The 20444-nt window shown below is 37.1% G+C and overlaps 1 protein-coding gene across 2 annotated transcripts in view; it reads right to left on the reverse strand.

The window, feature by feature from the left end:
• The window catches only part of PARD3B (par-3 family cell polarity regulator beta), a 1914565-nt gene that overhangs the window by 177844 nt on the left and 1716277 nt on the right, over positions 1–20444 (reverse strand). The window lies entirely within an intron of this gene.

A 20444-nucleotide genomic window follows, 5' to 3' on the forward strand; every position in this document is an offset into this window, starting at 1 on the left:
CAAAATTTATGCCATGCTTTAATTATAATTTTAATCGATATCAGATCCTCAATATTAGATGGTAGATAGATTGTATAGGAACTATGGAGAATAGCTTACAGAGAAAAAGGAGCAATAAGATAAGATTCAAAATCCCCAGTCGAGTAGATGTTCAAATCAATCATCCAATCTATAGCCACTTTTACTAGTGACGCAATATTGTAAAGTTTAAGATTTGGAAGAGCAAGACCCGCAACCTTACTTCTTTTGCATTAATTTATTCAATGCAATACGGGGCTTTTTACCATTCCAAATAAACTTAGACTGCCAAGAATATAAACTTATGTCTATCTGAGTTACAAATAAACGGGTACATTTTGCAGTGGATCAAGTAACCGTGGAAAGATGATTGTTTTTATTAGATTAACACAAGCTGAAATAGATAAGGGAAACAATGTCCACATCTTTAAATCAGCTTTAATCTTCTGGAACAACGGGAGATAATTTAAATTATACCAATTTTGGAGATTTCTTTTTTTCTTTTTTTTTTCAAAAGAGCTTTATTATTGATATAAGGTAGGTAACATATCAAGATCATCTGATTCACAAAAATACGGAAACTCTACATAAAAAAGAGATCAACGTAAAGATATCCTTTACAATAAACAGGTAAACAATGAGTCCAGTATCAATAGTTAAGTCCACCAGTATAGAGCAGAGGCTCTTTGTATATTCCAATTGTAACAGACGGTTTTCTTGTTCTCAAGCCTTGGGTGTGCGGTTTAAAGTACACATTAAGGTCCAAGTGTTCATTACCTGTTGTCATCTTATGTTTTACAAGGTAAAACTATTCTCACATTCCTAACCATCAACCATGGCTGTGAATGTGAACATTTCAACTGATTTGTTTTTAATAATAAAAATATCTTGTTAACAACAGTTAATTCAACAAAGGTTTCATTATCACACACTCAGTGTTTAGGACAAATGCAATCCAACTTTTACACTATTACAGCTTTTCTGGCCATTTGGGTTCCCCGGATTCCTTAATTATATAATATATTCTCTTAAGGTGGTTATGGGCCTATCTGAGGGAGTGAAGTGGGTGTGGGAAGTTGGAGTGGAGCAAGGCGCTGTGAAAAGTTATTTGTGCGTCTTACTTTTTGCCCATGCATTTAGCATTAATTTGTGTGTTTCGACCTTCCCTGTTTTTAAGTAATAATATCTTTCTAATTGTAAGAGTTGGTCTACCTGAGCAATCCATTCTTCTAAAGAAGGGACCTTTGAGGTTTTCCAATGTCTGGGGATCAACATCTTTGCGCTGTTGATCATCGTAATGAGCAGCTTGTGTTTGTCTAGACTTTTTAACTTGGGGAGACAGGTGAACAATAATATTTTGGGGTCCCTTGGGATTATAGCTTCTACTGTTTTGCACATGTGGGTTACCACATGTATCCAGAATTCTTGGAGCCAGTGACAATCCCACCATATGTGTTGTACTGTTCCAACGTCAGAGCAGCCCCTCCAACACCTTCCTGTAGTATTGGGGTATATTATTTTTAACCTTGCTGGAGTGAGGTACCACCTCATCAGGTATTTGTAATTTGTTTCTTGCACTTGAGCCAAAATAGACGCAGTTTTAGTGTTAAGGAAAATTTTATTCCATGTTTCTTGTGTGATTTCTGTATCTATCTCTTTCTCCCAGGCTTTAGTGTAGTTAGGAAGTTTATTTTCTCCTTGTTCAAGGAGCAGTTTGTAAAGTATAGATATAAGATGGCTTGGCGTTGATGTTTTCAAGCATAGTTTTTCAAAGGTAGTTGTCGATCTAAGTATTAGATCTTTGTGTCTATGAGATGAGATAAAGTGTTTTATTTGTGCATAAGATAACCATGTCAGGGCCGGGTCAACATCAGAGGCAGAAATTTCTGCAAAGCTTTTTAATTTGTTTTGGTGTGATAAACTGTGGAACGTGTTTGCTTCTATCTGTTGTCCCGTAGGAGTGTAATCTCTTACTATTTTGAGCGGTAACGTCGGGTTATTTTTGTAAGGTGTTAATGGCGAGACTGGTGTGGAAATGTGAGTTGAAGTATGCGTTATCCTGTCCCAGACAGCAAAAAACTCCTTTCGTAGTGGGTATTTGTTTACTGTAACCGTCCTGTCTTTCTTTATTATCCATGCCAGAGAGCCTGGGTTATTAGTGCTCAAGATGGATCGGTCTATTTGTATCCAGTGTTTCTTTGGGTCATTAATGCACCATTCTACTAATCTTTGTATCATTATTGCTCACCTGTGAGATATTGGGTACTCCCAAACCGCCCCCTCCCTTAGGGAAATATAGAGTTTGCCTGTGTGCCCTGGGTTTTATCCCATTCCATATAAATATTTCTATACTTTTCTGCAACTTCTCAATGTAGTCATGGGGCAGTGGTATTGGTAAGGTCTGTAAGATGTATAGGATGCGGGGGAGGATGTTCATTTTTATTACGCTGATTCTCCCTAGCCAGGAAAGTTGTTTATTTTTCCAACTCGAGAGATCGTTTGTCAACGCTCTCTCGAGTGCTTTATAGTTGACCTGGAATAAAGTGTCTTGGTCTTTTGCAAGGTAAACTCCTAAATATTTAATTTTTTCTGATTGTAGTTTTAAGGTGCATTTTAGCAATGTCTGTTCCACTGCCTTTAGTTGCACTGTGATGTTCAAAAATTCAGATTTATTTACGTTTAAAGAGAAATTGGAATGTTTTCCATAGTCGCTAAATACTTTTAAGGCTCTTGGCAAAGAGGTTTCTGTGTTTGTCAATGTGAGCAGAACGTCATCGGCATACATAGCTATCTTGTGTTCAATGTTGCCAATTGTGATCCCTGAGATTTGTGTGTCGTTTCGAATTTTTAAGGCCAGGATTTCTATTGAAATCGCGAATAAAATCGGGGACAGTGGGCAACCCTGTCTGGTCCCATTTGTGATTAAAAAGCTATCTGAGAGAAGGCCATTGACCTTGACTTTTGCTGATGGGGTTGAATATAGAGCAAAAATAATTTCAATGAACCTGTTGCTGAAGTTCATCTTCGACAGGGAAAGTCCCATGCCACCCTGTCGAATGCCTTCTCCACGTCTGTTGATGTGAGTGACGCTGGGATGTTATTGTTTTTTACATACAAAATGAGCTGGAGCACCTTAAGTGTGTTGTCCCTGGCTTCTCTACCCGGGATGAACCCCACTTGGTCCGGGTTAATTAGTTTGGGGAGGAATTTATTTATGCGTGTGGCTAAAATTTTGGCGTATATTTTAATGTCCGAATTTAATAGAGATATTGGGCGGAAATTTTCAGGTTTGTTTGGTGGTTTACCCGGTTTTGGAAGGACAGTCACATGTGCTTCCAACATGTGCTTTGAAAAGCCACCTTCTGACAGGAGTTGGTTATAGACAATGGCCAGGTAGGGGATTATTATTGAAGAAAACGTTTTATAATAAGCCATGCTGAACCCGTCTGGGCCTGGGCTTTTGCCGCTTGGCATGTCTTTGATGGCCAATTTAATTTCCTCTACTGTTATTGGGGATTCTAACATTTTTGATTCTTCTGCATCTAATGTTGGGATTTCTATATCTGATAGGTATTTCTCTATGTCCCTGGTCCTCCTCACACTGTCGGTCTCTGCCACGCCTGTCATACCAGCCGTGCCCAGATTATATTATGAAGAATAATATTGTCTGAGCGATTCTGCTATGCTAGCGCTGTCAATACAAAAAGAACCATTCTTATCTGTTATGTTTGGGATGTAAGTTTTGAGTTGTCTTCTTTTGAGAGCTTTGGCCAATAAGGAGCCAGGTTTGTTCCCATGCTCGAAGTAGTGTTGTTTGAGATGTAGTGCTTTCAGCTGAGTTTCTTTAAGGAGATGTGCGTGTAAGTCGCTTCTCACTTTTGTTAAGGAGTTTAGGATGTGAACTGAGGATGGTGTCCGTTTGTGTGCCTTCTCCCAGTAGGAGATTTGTGCCTTTAGTGAATTATAATACTGCCTGTCTTGTTTACGAGTTTGGGCTTTAATTTTGATAAAAGTTCCCCTTATAACACATTTGTGTGCCTCCCACACAAGGGCTGGTCGCGTCTGGTCAGTGTTATTAATCTGAAAGTAGTCTTGCAGTCTTTTTTCTATTTCTATTTTATGAAGGGGGTCCTTGATGAGATAGTCCTCTAACCTCCAGATGTAAGGGAGAATTGGTTTTTCTGGCCAAATGAAATTACAAATCACAGGTGCGTGATCCGACCAAGTAAGGGGGGCTATATTGGTGCTGTAAACCAGTGAAAGACTAACAGTGTCTGCCAGTATGTAATCTATTCTGGAATATGTTTGGTGTGGATGTGAAAAAAAGGTAAAATCTCTATCGTTGGGATGGAATGACCTCCATGCGTCTTGCAGCTTTAGCTGCTGGAATTGTGACAGTATTGATTTGAGAGTTTTTTTTGGCATGCTGGAGAGGCCGCTCGACGTGTCTATAGATGGATCTAAAGGTACATTTAAGTCTCCTCCCAGAAACAGCAATCCCTTACCGTGTTCTAATAGTTTCTGTGTTACAGCTTTTAGCTTTTGGTGCTGGTTAAGATTGGGTAGATAGACATTGGCTAATGTGATGTATTTATTGTATAATAAGCCTATGACTATTATATACCTTCCTTCATTGTCTTTTTCTATGTGCGTTGCATGAAAAGGAATTGTGTTCTTAATTAGGATGCTCACTCCCTTTGTTTTGGTTGGACCTGAAGCTGAGTATGCTGTGCGATATCTATTGTTGATGATCTTAGGTTCCCGTCCCTTTTTAAAATGCGTTTCCTGTACGTAAATAATGTCTCCTTCCTGTTTGTATAGTTCCCTGAAAGCTATAGAACGCTTCTCTGGACTATTTAGTCCCTTAGCATTTATTGTGATCAAACGTATTTTGTGATTGTGCTGGTGTTTACCTTGAGTTGCCATCTATTATTTAGTGCAGGTGGCAAGTGGTGTATGGATATCTCGAGATACTATAGTGTGGAATAAAAGTTATCCCTGCAGTGGTTTGTATGATATTTAGATTAGTGATGTGGCTGTCAATTGAACCTATTTGCTTGCCCTATCTACTACTGTCAAGGTCAATAGTGTGGGTAGTGCAACTGGAGGGAATAGCCCTTTCCCCCGAGGCGGTGCCTTCTTTTAAATATAATAATTTTTCAATCTGTAGTGCCAGATAAATTTGAGGTTGTCATTTGCAAGTTATCCTTAAATAGCCATGCAGTGGGAACATGCCTAAACAGATTTTTAAAATGAGTCACATTCCATACTATTGGCTAACTATCACATTTAAAAGGGTATGACGCTTTTATCTCTATGAAGCCTGTTAAAATTACATGTCAGGATCTAGCTTAACAAGCGTCTGGTGTATGTAGCTCATGGGGTATATATCTTATAAAGGCCAGTCTGTGTTAGAACCTCAGATCAGTATGCATTACATTACTACAAGTTAAAGCCAGTGAAACCTCTAAACAAAATAAACATTAACCCCCATTTTCCTATATGATACCTTTAAACATTATCAATAAACAAAAACAATAACTTTTCTACTTTACCCATCCACCAGATTCACGACTCCTCAGGTAAGTTTGGGTGCTAGAAATGTCCTGTTTAAAGTATTCAGTCTTACAAATATCTGATATCGCAGATTTTCTAGTCATTCTGATCCTGGGCTGCTGAGTCCTGAAGCGATGATGTGGTGTGGTTTTGTTGACTAGTACCACCTTGTGTTGCGAGGTTGTTCGTCTGTTGTTGAATATCTTCAGTGGTTTTCGTGGATGGTTGATTGGTGCTGTTGGTATCCGATGCTCTGCGTTCCCCTCTTCTCCATTGATCAGTTGATTGATTTCTGGTGCTTGGGGGAAGGTAGTTTCTGGAGGCTCTGATTTGAATTTGTAGGGTGTCACAGAAGTCTGCCAAGTCCTCCATCTTTCTGTATGTTGCTGTCTTGTCTCCCCTCGTAGCTATTATGCTAACTGGGAACCCCCATCTATACTGTATTTTCTGGGATCGCAGTACAGTAGTTATGAACTGCAGTTCTCTGCGCTTTTGGAGTGTGGTAGGGCTTATGTCAGCAAAAATTTGAATTGATATTCCCGCATGTGTGAACTGAGGCTTCGGTCTTGCTTGCCTTAGTATACCTTCTTTGTCATTGTAGTTTAGAAATTTAACTATTACATCACGTGGAGGTGCTTTTGCTGGTGGTTTGGCTCTGAGGGCACTATGGGCTCTTTCCATGACTACTTCGGGCGAGGAGTTTGTTCCTTTAAGGGTTCTGTAAATGTCTTGTAAATAGCCTTGTAGCGCTGTGGGTGTGATTGTTTCTGGTATGCCCCTGAACCGCAGATTGTTTCTGCGGCCCCTATTGTCCAGCTCCTCCACCTTATCCAGCAGGTGTTGAATAGTTTCTTCCTGGCTATAAGACATTTGTGATAAATGTTTTATATCCTGAGTGTTTACATCGTGGCTCTCTTCTAATGTAGTAATTCTGTGGCCCATTCGTTTCATGTCTCTTTTTATATCTTGAAACATGTTACGCATGTCTGCCATGGCTGTGTTTATATCCTCCTTGGTGGCTAGTGTTTGTACAAGGTCTCTAGTGATGTCTCCTGGGGGTGCCTGTGCGCCTGGTGTTGAGAGGGACATCTCTGAATTGTTTCAAGCTCCGTGAGGGGATAATTAGTGTGAGTTTGGTGACTAGTTTCTGCCGGCTTCAAATAATGATTAATCATCTTATTCTTTAATGGGTTATCAGATTTCTGCATTTTCTTAGCAGGCATGTCTCTATAGGTGAAACGCCAAAAGGATAGGCCGTTTATAAGTGAGTTTTGTTGCCTGTGGATATATGTATTGAAAGCCTTGTATTTTGTCAGGTTTATTTTTCAATATGGCGCTTCAGGCACCTGTGTTCAAAAGTGTTTGGGATTTATTTAAAATGCGTTTCCTGTACGTAAATAATGTCTCCTTCCTGTTTGTATAGTTCCCTGAAAGCTATAGAACGCTTCTCTGGACTATTTAGTCCCTTAGCATTTATTGTGATCAAACGTATTTTGTGATTGAGAGGGACATCTCTGAATTGGTTTCAAGCTCCGTGAGGGGATCATTAGTGTGAGTTTGGTGACTAGTTTCTGCCGGCTTCAAATAATGATTAATCTCTTTTTATATCTTGAAACATGTTACGCATGTCTGCCATGGCTGTGTTTATATCCTCCTTGGTGGCTAGCGTTTGTACGAGTTCTCTAGTGATGTCTCCTGGGGGTGCCTGTGCGCCTGGTGTTGAGAGAGACATCTCTGAATTGGTTTCAAGCTCCGTGAGGGGATCATTAGTGTGAGTTTGGTGACTAGTTTCTGCCGGCTTCAAATAATGATTAATCATCTTATTCTTTAATGGGTTATCAGATTTCTGCATTTTCTTAGCAGGCATGTCTCTATAGGTGAAACGCCAAAAGGATAGGCCGTTTATATGTGAGTTTTGTTGCCTGTGGATATATGTATTGAAAGCCTTGTATTTTGTCAGGTTTATTTTTCAATATGGCGCTTCAGGCACCTGTGTTCAAAAGTGTTTGGGATTTATTTGTCCAATATCTTTATTTACTGTTATAACCCTAGTGCACCAGCTGTGGCTTATAGGAGAGTACTCTATTTATTTTTATTATTCTGTTTATTTTATTTTTTTTTCTCTACTAGTTTTATTTTAGCTTTTTTCTCCCCCCTCTTCTAATGCACAGAGAGCCGTTCCCTTTGTGTGTTAAGTGGCCGCCATATAAGTCCTGCTCTGAGCCCTTGTTTGAAGCCTTGCACAATGTCAAATATTCCTGTGCTTATGCGGCTGTAGAAGGTGTTAGGTCTATGTGTGCTGCGGAGGCCGCGTATCGCACTTAACAAGCTGTTTCACTTACATGCTGTGGCCTCCGTGTCCTCAGCTGATCTCTGCGGTCTGTCGGCTCCTCACAGTGTACCGGAGCTCTGCCGCAGCTTTATTCTTGTGCCCGGCGTTATAGTAGCTGCTCCCACTGCACTTTCTGCTATTGTGGTCTGTGCAGTTATCCTGAAGGCACCGGGTCGGGGTAGTTGGGCATCGGAGCTTCTCTAGCAGACGGCCATCTCCTGCGCGGCCAAGCTCCGCCCTCCAATTTTGGAGATTTTTATGTAAATATATCCCAAGATATCTAAAGGATTCAACAACTTTAAAGGAATGATCTTGACAACTTAACTTTGACTTGCTAACCCAGACAAATTCACTTTTCTGGTAATTTATTTTATAGCCCACAAATGAGCTGAATAAATTAAATAATTGTAATATTTGTGGTATTGTTTGCTGTGTATTATTGAACCTCTAACAGAAAAGTGAAGTACAATCCAGTTTTCACACTTATACATGTATAAGAATGTTATCTGTCATAAATTAAAAAGAAAGTGAGAAGCATTCGAATATAAGAATCATAGCGAGGTTGAGAAAGGAAAGCCTGTAATAAATCTAGGCTTAAAAAAGCTGTGACAAAAATCCTAATGATAGTGTATGTATAAGGGTAATAATAAACCTGCTGGAAAAATAACGAAACTAGTCTAAAGGGGTTTTGAAAACTCGTACAAGATCCTCAAGCAGGTTATTTCATTTAGAACCAATAAGAAAAGAGATATAATGCATACCCCCTACAAAAGCACGATATCACAACCAATGGGGATCATTAGAAATCCTACACGCCCAGAATTTGACGGATTATAAAGTTCTAAAAGACTAACAATTGGGATACCTTAATTAAAGATAAAAACATTAGGATTATACAAATTAAAAGAAAATAAAATAGTAATAGGTGACCGACTAATAAAATATTGGAAAGACTTAGTAAACTGAAATATCACCAACCGAAGCTATGCGCTACAACCAATAGGGAGTATTAAAAACCACACACCCACAGAAACTGGCCAATCACGTACCACAAAAGGAACTTCGACTAGCCAATAGAAAAGAACAAAAAACGAGATAGCAAAACAAGAAATCAAAGACCCCAATATAATAAAATATGAAAATATATAATCAGAATAAGAAAAGGAAAACGAAGATAACAATAGAGGCTAAGAAAGAGTTGATTGTAGACAAAGTTATAAGCAAAACATTTGACAAAAACCGGAGGGATTGTGACAAACACTTCCGGGACCAAAATTAAGGTCAGGATGAAAAAGGTATAAGAACACCTTTGTTTGTGATCAAAAACCAGTCTTGAGAAAGGTCGATTTACGACCGAAACGCGTTGGCTGGTAAGTGTATTTCTTATATTAGGATTATATTTGCAATCTACACTATTGTTTTTATCTGTTTTAACAGAGGGATCAAGCTGTGTAGCGTTATAAACACTTGGGAAGCTGAGGAAGTGAACCGCACACCATTGCAGACACACACATATACGAACTGAAAAGGAGTCCTGGGAATACAACACCATCTGGGGACATACCCAAACTACTGAAGACTAAGGTCTAAACATTTGACATTGTTTTAAATTGGAATTTTTAGGCAACATGGTCAGCCGCACAAAATATTGAAGAGACACTTTATATAGATTTTTCGTATTTTTAAGGACTTTATTATAAACTTTTTCACGGTATTATTAAATATCTATTATCATTTGGATTGTACTGATAAAAGATTTATTCACAGAAATAGCGCATTTGTAAAGATTTGCAATTTTGAATGTTAAACACATGGTTAAAGTAGTGAGTCATCACAGCAAATTACTTTTTTCACAAATTCTTTTTTCACAAATTTTTTGGCACATAGTTTTAGATGTTTGCACTGTTTTTTGATTTTGTTGATTTTGAAAGTTGAATGCACTTAGTTACTTTTGTAAAGTCATTCAGTAATTTCCTGCATCACGGCGATTGGACTAATAGCCACCCGCTGAAAATACAAGTGTATCTGTCATCATCATAGACACTGTGCTTAAGCTCTACCAATAAGCCTAAGCCTCGGTTACATTTAATTCAAAAGTAACGAGATAATTCAATAGCGATAACCACTGAGAAATAGTGGCACTCGCTCAGAGATTAGGAGTGTATGTAACTACTATTGTGCAAACTATAAGAGATAAGCCGTTGTCTGAGTGTTTTTCAGCCTTCTAATAGAGACTGCCAGCAATAGACAAGCCTAGGGTAATCAGAATCCCTGCATATCACACTAGCAGGTGAGCTTAAAGATTATATTTTTTATTAAGGAAATAGGGGAAAGCCCAATTTCCATTTTAAACTGTGAAACATTTTTTAAACTGTGAACAAATTTTAGATTGTGAACATGGATCCATGAGGGAATGTAAGGTTTATATTGACTTTAATGTGACATTCCACTTGATTTTTTACATTTTTACAAGATTGGAGAATCCACACATAAGTGTTATAATTTAATCATTGTATTCACTTGGAGACTTCATGGTAGAAAATAGAAAATAGTCAATTGTAACAGTTATTGATTTACATTGCTTTTTAATTTATGTACTCTTTTCCAAAAATGGAATGAACATTGTAATAAATATTGATAAGTTATTTTAGATAAGACCCTGCCTCTTTTGTTGGCGCTTGGATTTATAAGTTTAATTCTAATATTTGTGGTATTGTTTGCTGTGTATTAGCCAAAAATATCAGATCATCATCTGCAAAGAGCAACATTTTCAAACGATATGTACCCGTAGAAATCCCTGTTAATGTATCCCTAAACCAAATAGCTAAAGGTTCTAGGGCAATGTTAAAAAGAAGGTGGGATAATGGGCACCCCCTCTCTGGTACCTCTCTTCAAAGGGACTTTCGGTGAGAGAGTCTCATTAATGCACAGAAAGGATATTGGATTTTCCGTATAAAGTGTACAAAATTATTTTTAAATCCAAATCTATCGAGTGCTGTGAACAGATGTTGCCACATGATACAATCAAAGGCCGTGAGTATTGCCCAATCATGTATACCATTACTTTTTTAAAATTCTTCACATTCCAAGCATAATCCAGAAAAGATACCACTTTACTTATATTCTTTGAAGAATTTCTAGAGGCCATAAAACCGGTCTGGTCAGAATGAATCATTTTTATCTAAACATGGATTTAATCTAGCTGCCATAATAATTTATAATCTGTATTTAAAACCAATATAGGCCTATATGAGGCTAATTCCTCAGGGTCGTTACCCTTTTTAGAGATCAGAGAGGTATTAGCCGCAGAGAAAAAGCTTGAAATTGGCTTTTTATCAGATGTAAAATACTTATTAAAAATCTCTCTAAGGTATCTTTAATTTCTTCTAATAGGATTAGGCAGTGTTTTATATATATATATATATATATATATATATATATATATACATACATATAGCTTTAGTTATTTCCTTTAAAGAAATTGAGGCTTTTTTATTCCATGTATAAAGATAAGCTTTAATTTCACCCCTCAGAACCGCCTTAGAGACCTTAGAGGCTTCCCAAAATGTTGCTAAGGAAGTGGCTAGAATTGATAGGCAAGATACTTTAAGGCCTAGATCTCAAGGTACAAAGGATGAACGTACCCTGTTTATCACACAGTACTCTTCAGAGATCTATGAAATTTGTGATATTTTAAAGAAATATTTCCCTCTCCTGTATTGGGACAAGGGCCTGAAGACTACTGTAGAGCAAGGTTTCAAATGTGTATATTCCAGAAATTTAACCTTGGGTAATATCCTGTCCTCTACTCAGCTCCCACAGAAACAACAGCCTACTACTTGGCTTAGCGTTAATAGTACATAAAGATGTGGGGGGACCAGATGCAAGGCCTGTGAATCCATTGTAGAAGGAAAAGATTTCTACTCATGAGTTACCAACCAAACCTTTGAAACTAAAGGATGTGTCAAGTGCTGTACATCCTACGTCGTCTATCTAATAGAATGCATCCACCACCGATGTCAATATGTAGGTATGACTACTAGAGACATACAAACCAGGATACGTGAACATCTTGGTTATATAAAAAACAACAAATTTTGTTCGGCATTTTATTGAGGTGCATGATGGGAATGTTAGAGCATTCAAGTGGTGGGCAATTGAAATCATCAGGCGACCACCTAGAGGGGGCAACAAGGATGTGCTCCTGGCTAGGCAAGAAGACTTTTGGATTTCTAAACTATGTACCCAGGTCCCTGATGGTTTAAATTATGAGTTCAACTTGATTAACCATTGGCGTTAAAGAAATTTTCTTGTGTATATGTTAGATTATACAAACACATTTGAGCTATATACACTAGTGTGAGTCTATTTGGTACTGCTGTGATGCCCTTGTATTCACATTTTTATTTACATTTATGTTTGTATCTATAAATTTGATCTAAGATTTAGGATTTGGAATGTGAAAATTTGAAACCTTTAAAGTTTAAAATGTTAGTTGAAACTTGAAAGCCACATCTGTGTGGTTTTATAACGACTGTTTTAGTATATACTATGAGTGGTTACTTTACCATCATATATACCCTTTTAATGAATTTATCATTATTTTGCCTTTTAACTCTATGCTCACTTGTACCCTTTACACATTCTTGTATATTTGGTGGTAATCTCCTCTATCCTTTCTTATAAACCATTGATATAGTAGATACAGCCTATGTACCTATTATTCTGGAAATAGCTAACATGTATGTTATCTAGCTAAACGAAGTTGGAATATATATACTTTCTAAAATTTAAATCTGTACAAAATTATATAGGTGATTCGAGGGGGCTTAGACTTATCTTGTCAGATATAATATTTATTGATGCTGTATCAGTATTGGCATATTGAGCTCAAACTATATGATCCCTATATGAAACTCTATGTATCCTAATGATGTATGAGCCAAGTGCATAATTATGTCTTCTAAATAATGTTTCAAGATGTGTTCCTGTGAAGTATTGGCAATACTAGCCCTCCAATGTACCTGCTTTTTTCTCTTTCTTTTTATAATAATATTGTTACAGATTATTATTGACTTAGTCAGCCAGGGGGTTAAATGGGAGGTCCTTTCCTCCTTCTTAATTAACCAATAACTGTGCAGAGTACTCTTTTTCAATTGTTTACTAATTAGTGTGTAGCAGGTTTATGATTACAGCACCACACCGAAACTCGTCAGACCAGCCTGCATTCTCTGTTCCTGTGTGTGGGTGTCATGGATTTTTATCCTGTATTTAATGAATAAAGAAAACGGATTTTAAATTTCAATGATTCTACTTTCTTCTTTGGTGCTTAGGCTTCCCAAAATGTCTCTATTTTATTAGTATAGGCAATATATGTACAATAATCGTTCCATTTCCGTTTCAACCAGTATACAAATCTAGGATTATTATTAAAAAAAACGAGGGAAGGAAAAAGTTTGATTTTTATCTTTTGGTCTAGCTAACGAGCGAAATGATAAAGATTCTATCTCATGATCAGAAATAAATATGTCATTTATCTTAGCTTCCATTTTTAAAATCGATAGAGATTCTGAGACTAAAAGCAGGTAAATTCTGGAAAAGGTCTTATAAGACTTGGATTCTCATGAATACACACAACTGTTATTATTCTTAACCCTCCAAATATCTAACAGTTTAAGCTTATAACATAGAATATTGAAATATTTTGTACTCTTCTTGTAATTTCTCAACTTTTGTTTTGGAAAATCTGTCTAACTCATGGCAAGCAGACATATTAAAGTCGACATCTACTATAAGATTCTCACTAATAAATGGAAACAATTTAGATTTGCTATTTTCTCAGAACATAGTAACGTAGTAGATGAGGTTGAAAAAACACAGAAGTCCATCGAGTTCAACCTATACAAATATAAAATACTTACAAAAAGCTCCAGTTAAGATTAAATAATCCCACTAAAAGGTGACCCATGTAATACAAGCAATCATATCCATGAATTTTGTTTCTAGACAGAAATGTATCCAACCAATTTTTAAATCTATCTACCTCCTTTGGTAATGAGTTCCACAATTTTATTGCTCTTACAGTGAAAAAACGTTTCTGTTGCAGGAGATTAAATCGTGACCTCTTGTCATAAAAATTTTCTTGGAATAAACAGAGCTTCTGCCATCTCTGTATATGGGCCTTGAATATATTTATATAAAGTAATCATGTCACCTCTTAAGTGCCTTTTTTTTTTTTTTTTAAAGAAAACAGACCCAGTTTGGCTAGCCTCTCCTCATAGTTTAAATTCTCCATTCCCCTTATTAGTTTTGTGGCCCTACTCTGAACTTTTTCTAGTTCTGCAGTATCTTTTTTTGCAATCAGTCCCCAAAACTGCACTCCATACTCAAGATGTGGTCTTACCAGAGATTTATATATGACAGAATTATGCTTTTCTCCCTTGAATCAATGCCTCTTTTAATAGATGCTAGTATCTTATTAGCTTTGAAGCTGCTACCCTGCATTGTGCACCCATCTTTAGCTTGTTATCTATTACTACTCCCAAATCCCTTTCCTCCTCTGTTTTGCTAAGTCTTGTCCCATTTAAATAATAAATTGCTGGCTTATTTTTACTTCCAAAATGTAGAACCTTGCATTTTCCCGTATTAAATCTCATTTTCCATTTACCTGCCAAGACTTCAAATTTTTGCAGATCCCTTTGTAACGAAAGTTCATCCTGCTCTGACCTAATTACCTTACTTAACTTAGTATCATCTGCAAAAACATAATTTATGTAAGAACTTACCTGATAAATTAATTTCTTTCATATTGGCAAGAGTCCATAAGCTAGTGACGTATGGGATATACAATCCTACCAGGAGGGGCAAAGTTTCCCAAACTTCAAAATGCCTATAAATACACACCTCACCACACCCACAATTCAGTTTAACAAATAGCCAAGTAGTGGGTTGAAAAAATAAGGAGTAAAAAAGCATACAAAAAGAGGAACTGGAAATAAAATTGTGCTTTTATACAAAAATCATAACCACCAAAAAAAGGATGGGCCTCATGCCAATATGAAATAAATGAATTTATCAGATAAGTTCTTACATAAATTATTAGTTTTCTTTTATGTAATTGGGAAGAGTCCAAGAGCTAGTGACGTATGGGATAGAAATACCCAAGATGTGGGTGACCACAGAAGAGTCACTAGAAAGGGAGGGATAAAATAAAAACCGCTATTTCCGCAGAAAAAAATAAATCCACAAAAAAATAAGTCTCTCATAAATTTTACATAAATTTCAAGAAAAAAACTTAAATCATAAGCAGAAGAATCAAACAAACAGCTGCCTGAAGAACTTTTCTATCAAAGACTGCTTCAGAAGAAGCAAATACATAAAAATGGTAAAATTTTGTAAATGTATGTACAGAAGACCAAGTTGCTGCTTTGCAAATCTGATCAACCAAAGCTTCATTCTTAAAAACCCAAGAAGTGGCGACTGATCTAGTAGAATGAGCTGTAATTCTCTGAGGCAGAGACTGTCCCACCTCCAATTCAAGGTACTCCTTGTTTGCAAGTACCCTTCAAGGTACTTGCAGACAAACCTTTATCCAAACCATCCTGAAGAAACTGTAAAATTCTAGGAATTCTAAAAGAATGCCAGGAGAATTTATGAGAAGAACACCATGAAATATAGGTCTTCCAAACTCGATAATAAATCTTCCTTGAAACAGACTTACGAGCCTGTAACATAGTATTAATCACTGAGTCAGAGAAACCTCTATGACTTAGTACTAAGTGTTCAATTTCCATACATTCAAATTTAGCAATTTGAGATCCTGATGGAAAAACGGCCCTTGAGAGAGAAGGTCTCGCCTTAAAGGAAGTGGCCAAGGTTGGCAACTGGACATCCGGACAAGATCCTGTGAGGCCATGCTGGTGCTATCAGAAACACATGCGATTGTTCCAATATAATCTTGAAGATCGCCCTTGGAGGAAGAACTAGAGGTGGAAAAATGTAAGCAGGTTGGTAAAACCAAGGAACTGCTAACGCATCCACCATCTCCGCCTGAGGATCCCAGGACCTGGAAAGGTACCTGGGAAGCTTCTTGTTTAGATGGGAAGCCATCAGATCTATTTTGGGGAGACCCCACATCTGTACAATCTGACAAAATACATCTGGATGTAGAGACCACTTCCCTGGATGTAAAGACTGATGACTGAGATAATCCGCTTCCCAATTGTCTACACCTGGGATATGTATCGCAGAAATTAGACAGGAGTTGGATTCTGCCCAAGAAAGTATTCGGGATACTTATTTCATCGCTAAAGGACTGCGAGTCCCCCCTTGATGATTGACATATGCCACAGTTGTGATATTAAAGGTAGAAGAATACTTCTTGTAAAATTAAAAGTTCCTTTATTCAAAACATATTAAAAATTAATACAGTTCACATGCAGTAAAAAAAGGGGATATAAAACCAATAAATTCCACAAACTTAACAGGCCAGTCTGACATGTTTCGGCTGTTCTGCCTTATTCATAGACTCATTCTACTTGTGTTATCTGTGGAGCTTTATACGCTCCCTCACATCCTTATTGGACACCTGTGTTTGTGAACTCTCCTTCCATCTATCGCTACTCAGTGAAATAGACCTCACTCCCCTCTTATACTCCTATACATTTTATACATATTTACATATGTTTATCTATATAGAATATCAGTTATGCTTTATTTGCCGATCTCCATTAGACCACAATTCACTTATCATGTGAGAAAGGCAGCATCCCATGAACATCACCATTTCTTCAGAATTATAATAACACTTTGCATAGCTATACTACCTAATACGGGTATGATCCATATGGCTAGAATAATTAATCACTGAACTAGATTAAATAAGCATTTTCTTATAGTGATGCTCTTTACTCGGCTCTCAAATTTGAAGTTAAACACCTTGTGATAATTTTCTAGCTAATTTAGTATATAAATATACTTGTTGCATGTATACTATGTGAAGCTATTATGTTGATTATCTGGACTATATAAATTGGATATCTTCCTAAACATATATATAGAGAGATTACTGACTACATATTAATAACAATAATCTTAGAAAAATTCATTGCACAATTGTAAAGGTATGAAATTTGACGGCTGTCATAATTCATCAAATCCAGTAACACATTTCTTTCCCTGATGTGTATATCGTTATTGAAATGCTAATAGTTTACTACAAAATACCATATTTGCATTTATTTCATTCCCAAAAGTTAATAATGTCGCCCTCAATATTCATACCTGCAGGTCTACGAGTGTTGAGGGTAAAGATCCAATATGCTTCTCTATGAAACATTTCATGAACCCTATTACCCCCTCTTGGTTTTTTATTGATAACATCAATTATCATCCATTTAAAGGAGTCAATCACTCCTTGATGTTCATAAAAGAAATGTTTAGCTACTCCAGTGGTGGTCTTTTCATTATCTATATCATTTAGATGTTCTCTAATTCTGGCTCTAGCCTCTCTAGAAGTGCAACCTACATACTGTATATTACATTTATTACACTGTACCATGTAGATAATGAATTCCGTCCTACAGTTAGTGCACTGCTTACTTTCATAGACTTTTTGTGTATAAGCAGATTGAAAAACTTTACTCACTAGAGTGTGACTACAGGCTATGCAACTTCTTGTGCCACATTTATAGTGACCTTTACAACTTAGCCAACTACTCTCTTTTTTGGGTTTTCTTAAGACACTAGGGGGAAATCATATTCCCAATAGTGGTATTTCTTCTAGATGTAAACCTACACCCCTTATCCACAATATTTTTGAGTATGTCATCACCCCTCAAAATAGGGAGGTTCTTCTTGATTATATTGCAAATATTCCTATATTGGCTTGTATATGTTGTCACAAATGTAATCTCACTCATCATTATTTATTGGCTTCTTTGGCTGCAATAAAGTGGACCTAGGTATTGATTTTATGTCTTTCAACGCTTTGTTAATAGGACCTTCTGGGTAGCCCATTTCTCTCATTTTATTCAATAAAGCGTTACTCTCTAATTGATAATCAGATTCATCAGAGCAATTGCGTTTTGCCCTAATGAGCTGTCCCTTTGCCACGCCATAATGCATATGGCGAGGATGGAAGCTTTTGGCATGTATCAACGAGTTGGCTGAGATTGGTTTGACATATAATGTTGATTTAACTTTCATTTCAATACTGTCACCTATTAATGTGACATCAAAATAATCAACTCTAGATCTATCAAAAATATGTGTGAATTCCAGACCGACTTCATTGCTGTTTAAGTATGCTACAAACTGCTCACTCTCTGTCTTAGTACCTGCCCACACAAACGGCAAATCATCTATATACCGCGTGTAACCTATCACTAGGTTCCCAAATGGATTTGAATCTGCAAAGACGTGGGACAGCTCCCACCAGCCCATGAAAAGGTTTGCGTAGGATGGGGCCCCCATGGCTGTCCCATGTCTCTGCAGATAAAATTTGCCTCCAAATTCAAAATAATTGTGCTTCAATAGGAACTCTATTGTTCTCAAAATAAAGTTTTTTAATTCAGGAGCATATTCATTCAGGAGATCCATCATGTATCTCACTGCTGCCAGCCCTTTATCATGCGGGATGGCAGAATACAATCCTATCACATCCACTGTAAGCCATCCAAAATCAGGCAGCCAAGTGACTTCTTCCATGCTATTAAGAAAATGTTTAGTGTCCCTAAGGAAAGTAGGTAGTTTCCATACAAGCGGCTGCAATAATGACTCTATCCAATTTGATAAATTTTCAAAAAGTGTACCAATCCCTGAGACGATTGGTCTCCCCTTGACATTAGTGATGGACTTGTGGACCTTCGGTAAATGATGGAATATTGGTACCACTGGTTCTTTCACACAAAAATACTCAAAGGTGCTCAAGTTCATCACTCCTGCCTCTAAGCCATCATCCAACAAGTCATTGAGCCTACTTTTGAACAACATGGTTGGATCATATGGTAGACCTTGGTAAATATCTTTATCACTAAGTTGTCTATTCGCCTCTTGCACATAAGATGATTCATCCATGACAACTATAGTGCCCCCCTTGTCCGCATTTTTAATGACTATATCTTTCCTTTCTTTCAATTTCTTAAGGCCTAGTCTTTCAATGTGTGAGAGGTTATGCTTGTATTTATTGTTCTCTGTCTTTAGCTTCACCAAGTCTTCCTCAACCCTTCTATGGAAACTCTCCAATACCTCTCCCTTAAAGTGAGTGGGATAGAATGTTGATTTGTTCCTGAACCCTACATGTGTGGTCTTAAAATCTGTAGTTACTTTACTCTCCCTTTCCAAATGACTCAAAGTAAGAAAATCTGCAGCATCTCTAAACATAAAATAATCATTTTCAACTTGTCTTCCCTCTGATTCTGTAGTTCCGATAGACTCTGGAGTATCCTCTCCATAATAAAATTTCTTGATTGTAAGTGCCCGTACAAATCTGTTAACATCCATGAGTATATCAAAAACATCAAAATCAGTTGATGGTACAAAATTGAGGCCCAACTCTAAAACCTTGATCTCCTCTGTGCTTAGATTAGCTCCTGAAAGATTGATAACTCTCATACTTTGTATTTTTTTGTTTGCCCCTCCTGAGAGAGTACTGTTCTCGCTTGGCTAGTGGCTCCTTTCCTCTCCCTCCTACTCCTCCTCCCTGACCTCTGGCCTCTTCCTCCTGAAAAACCTGTGTCTCCACTATGGGAAGATTTGTGGGGAATGGCTGTGTGCCTAAAGCTTTCATGTATCTGTTAGCTGTACACTTTCCCCTACCGCTGGTCTTGAGGATGCCTGTAGTCCCTGCCTGGGTGGTGTTTGTAGTGAGTGGGTGAGTGAAGCCTTCATTAGTTCTAAATGGGACTATCGTGGTACGCTCATTAAAAGTATTAGTGGGGCCTTCTTCTTCTGATGAACCCCCACTAGTGGCATAGTCCAGAAAATCACGAATTTCATTATCTTCACTAGAGTCTGTCTCCGAAAATGTCACTTGTTTTTTCCCTTGATCAACAGACTGGTTTCTCACTCCAAGTGTGTTTCCCTTTTTATTTTTCCTTGATTGTCTATTCCTCCTAGGGGACTGTGTGTTCCATTGATATACTCTATTATTAACATAGTCCTCAAAATTTCTAGTAAACTTTCGATATTTCAATTTATCTACTTCCTTCTTAAGGTCTTCTTTTTTTTAATATACTATCCAAATGTTTATACTGTTCATGATCTATGAAAACATTAAGATCTTTTTGTATGTCCTTAATCAGTCTTCTTGTTTCCTCTAGCTTTTGATTCTTATATATAATTATAATAATAATATAATAATAATAATAATAATAACATTCATTAGCCTCAGTGAACATTCAGTAAGAATATCATTCCATTCAATTATGAACCAATCTTCAGATACTTGGAAAGAAGGACGTTTTCTAATCCTAAGTCCTCTAGGTATCATGTTAGTATCCACATACTTTTCTATAGACCTTTTATCCCACCAAATCTG

This window comes from Bombina bombina, chromosome 1, assembly GCF_027579735.1.
Source record: "Bombina bombina isolate aBomBom1 chromosome 1, aBomBom1.pri, whole genome shotgun sequence".
In the NCBI taxonomy this organism is placed as follows: domain Eukaryota; kingdom Metazoa; phylum Chordata; class Amphibia; order Anura; family Bombinatoridae; genus Bombina; species Bombina bombina.